This window comes from Lissotriton helveticus, chromosome 1_1 (genome assembly GCF_964261635.1).
Source record: "Lissotriton helveticus chromosome 1_1, aLisHel1.1, whole genome shotgun sequence".
Taxonomy (NCBI): Eukaryota; Metazoa; Chordata; class Amphibia; order Caudata; family Salamandridae; genus Lissotriton; species Lissotriton helveticus.
Window position 1 is genome coordinate 1,760,791,596 of NC_136057.1, and position 4,146 is coordinate 1,760,795,741.

The window sequence follows — 4,146 nt, forward strand, 5'->3', positions numbered from 1 at the left end:
TGCAAGCCCATTGGGAATGTCAGCCCTCCCAGGGATGGTGGCCTGCTGGGCTCAGCAGACCACCATGTCTGGGACTGCTTTTTAATAAAGCAGCTGATTTTTTTTAAATGCAGCCCGTTTTCCTTAAAGGAAAACAGGATGCCTTTAAAAAAAAGAAAAGTTTTAGTTTAATTTTTAAAGGGCAGGCAGTGGTCCCCTGGGGACCCCTTCCAAATTGCGACTGCATTACCACCCTCTTGAAGATGGTTGTAATTTGCAAGTGTTTTGCAACCGCAATTGCGGTCACAAAACATTCACACATAGCATTGCAGACACAATTGCGATTAGCAAACAATTTGCACATGCAAAATCACGACGTACATCTGGTCCTCAGTGTTTTAGGAAAGGGCGTTTTATGTAAATTGGGATGGACACATAGCTACATGACATGCTTAAAGCTGTGTGCATCATGTTATTGTATCTGTTGCCCGTTTGCAATTGCCTTAGGAGCTGTTAAGATGTGCATTGCCAGTTCTTTTGCGTTTATTTTTTTATTTTAAAGGCTCCTGGGTCTATTGTATGCAGAAGTGTTCTAAGCTTAACTTGGGAAATGATTTTAGTGCTTTTGGAGAACGATTTTGAATTAAGGTATTTGGTTTGGATTTTGTTATGTAATGTTGAGTTGTTTTAGAGTGTATGCATGAGAATCTTGAACTAGCATCTCTTCTGAATGGGTAGCCAGCCGAGGTTTCCTAGGTGAGGGGTGATGCTGGTCCATTTGGAGAGGTCCTGGATGAGTTTTGCTGTGGTGTCCTATGTGAGATGGTCTGGAGTCTTTTGAGGAGATGGGTCAAGATTCTAGGAGAGAGAGCGTTGCCATAGTCGAGGCAGATAGTGACAAAGGCTTGCATGATGGTCTTTCTGGTGTTGATTGGGATCCATAGGCAAATTCTGAAGAGCATGCACAGGGTGGATGCAAGAGGAGGCGACTGCGTTGACTTGTCATTTTATTGCGAGTTGGCTGTAGAGAAATATGGCGAGGTTGCATGCGTGGTCTATCGGTGTGGATGTTATTCTGAGTTCTGCTGTCCATCAGCTGTGAACCCATGCAGAAAAGTTCTTCCTGAAGATCATTACTTCTGTTTTGTCAGAGTTGAGTTTGAGGCAGCTGTCTTTCATCCATTTGGCTATGTCAGTCATGGCGTTGTAGAAGTAGATTTTGACATTGGAGGGGTTCTTGGTGAGTGAGAGGATAAGTTGAGTCACCAGCTTAGGAGATTGTGCTGAGTCCTTGGGATCTGAGGATGTCTGCGAGGGGGGCCATGTAAATGTTGAACATGGTGGGGCTTAGGGATGAACCTAGGGAAACTGGAGGTGAAGATGGAGTAGAGTGTGTGTCTGGCTTTCTGCATGGTTTCGGTGACTAGTTGGGTGAGGGAAATGTTGTTGAGGTTCTCCAGGAGGAAGGAGGAGTGGACATCATTGGGGTCATAGATGTGGAAATTGAGATCACAGAGTAGAACCTAGTGGAGGGAATTGATGGCAAGTGGGGCGATGAGGTTGGAGATGGTGTCGCACAAGGCTGGTCAGGGTCCTGGGGGTGTGTAAGCGATAGTGCCTCTTATATTTGGTCTTAGTGTTGGTCTGTAGACAGAAGTTGGGGTATTCCATGTGAGACGTTGGGTCGTCATTGGTGATGGTGCATCTGATGGTTTCCTTTAAGATGATGGCGATGCCCGTCATAATTTTTGGTGTGGTCTGAGTGTATCATCTTGTAGCTGTCAGGGGTGGCGGTGGTGATGTTAAGGTTTGAGGAAGTGTTGAGCCATGGTTCTGTGATGATGGCTACATCCATGGAAACGGTGGTGATGGTGACCCAGATTTGCGTGGCATGTTTGCCAAGGGAGCAGGCGCTGAGCAGGATGCATTGGAGTGGTTCTGGGTTGTTCATAGTCCTCTGTTAGGAGGTGGTGCGCGTACCAGTGCAGATAGGTGATCCCGTGCAGCAGAAGAAATAGCAGTGACAGGAATTGAAGGGTCCCTTGACTGATTGTGGGGAGGACGTGAAGCAGCTGTTGTTGTGGTGTCTGGTGTCCAGGGAGAGGAGCTCCTCAGTGGTGTATCCGCAGATGTTGGAAAGACCAGGGGTCCTGGCACTGGGTGTGATCCAGGCGTGGACGGGCACAGGCGGGCTTGCATTATGGAGTGCTTTTAACATACTTGAATCAAGCTGAGGCAGGGTTTGAGTGAGTGGTGTCCAACTCGGCAATTTCTCCTCTCCGCATTTGTTTTATACTTTTAACTTTGTATTGTGTGCTGTTAACTTGTGGAGCTGTGTTCAATGCTCCGGGGGGGCATATTTTTAAATACCGTCCTACGATAGGAGGTTAGTGTCAGGATTCACCGAGTAGCCACTGTAGCTTCCTCGAGACTGTTGGTCAGCTCCCTGTCCTGGCCCCGTTTGGCACGATCTAATGTGTGGTTTCCTTGTTCCTCTGGCAGACTGAGAGATTCCAGAGGTAATCCGAGTCATTGAACGAAAGTACTGTAAAGACTGTATATATTTCCCCTCCCTAAGATGGCCGCTCAATGTTCCATTTACTGTATTCGATAGATGCGCCCTCTAGTGGACGTCTGGAAGGCGCGCGCTCCTAACTGCGCACTTCAACGAAGATTCCGTTCGAGAAGCTTGTTCCAGTTGTTGCTCCGCGTCAACAATTCATGACGGGAGGAAAACAACAAATATCAAGGGCATTCTAAGTATCATAGTATTAGGGTTTGCAGAGCCTTTCCCGAGAGTATCCTTGTCGTGCGCTCTCACTGCTCAGAGAGGCACCTTGGTCTGACGAAGTTCCCAGTTGCGGTCTCAGGGCTGCGACAACTGTCATCCCAATATCCTATGGTTCCTCAGGAGAAGGCGAGTGTCGAGGAGGACTAGAACAGACACGACGAAGTTGAGAATTCAGCTGAAGAGAAACTTAAACTCTACAAGTAAGGCGTTACATCTTCTCGTCAAGTCAGCAAATATCCAAACTGTATTGCTTCCACTCGCATTTCCCCGCAGGACATTCCCCTCTTGCGCATCTCCTTGCCTTTCCTCCCCCTTGTACCTTCCTTTATCCTTTTTGCGTGCTTCAGAGATTCAGTGAACTTTGTTGGCACTTCTGAACCGAGGATATCTTGCACAGAACCCCAAAGACAAAGTCTGACGAAGAACTTCACAGGTACAATTCAGGTTGATAGAGAGATAGAGTGCAAGTGTAGAAATAATCTGGGTAGAAACACTAATGTTCGTATATGTCTTCACTGCAGGAAGTTCAGTCAGATAACATTCCTAAATATAGAAGAGAGGCAAATACCTGGGCAGAAACTGGTAGGACAAGTTTCCTTTATCATTTACGAATTGTCAGCACAGTGTAAGAAAGTTTGTGGTATATTCTCTCTATTTTCCCCTTCTGTGTACTAGGCACCTACAGAAATGGCAGCGTAAGGAATAGCAGTCACTGGAAGTAGGGTGCCAGTCGAAGTACAGGTATTCTCTTCTCGGTCCACTTCCCCTTTCCCCACTGCTGGTGGACTTGCTCTTGAAGCGAGGGTACCGGTGGAGGGGTGATCGGGACATTCGTCAGTACTGCCTCTGCGAAGCGTTGGAGCACCTGGATATCGTGACAGTTAGCGGTTTAAATTCACTGCTTCACTGCTCGCTACCATGCACGCCCAGGATAAAAGGGAGCAGATGGTGCGGGCAGGCTCTAGTGCTTTTAACATACTTGAATCAAGCTGTGGCAGGCCTTTCATTTAAGGGAATAGAGAAATTGCGGCAAATTGAGGCTATCTCTTATTGTGTTAAGCCTGTTAAGGCTTCTTCCTTTGGCAGAACTATTGGTCTATAGACCCCGAAATGCCCCAGGAGCCCAGTTTCTGAAACTCTATGACATCATTGCTGCTTTATCACTGAAGTATGCCAATTTGACAGTTTTTGGAGACTTCGATGTCCACATGGATGATTCCAACTGCCCCTTAGCTGTGCAGTTGGAAGACGCCCTAAAAGTATTAAATCTGATGCAAAGGGTAACTGCACCTTACACATAAGGCAGGTCACATGCTAGATTTACTTTTACTAATGATCAAACATTCCCGGTAGAGGACCCACTCTCTCTAACCTGG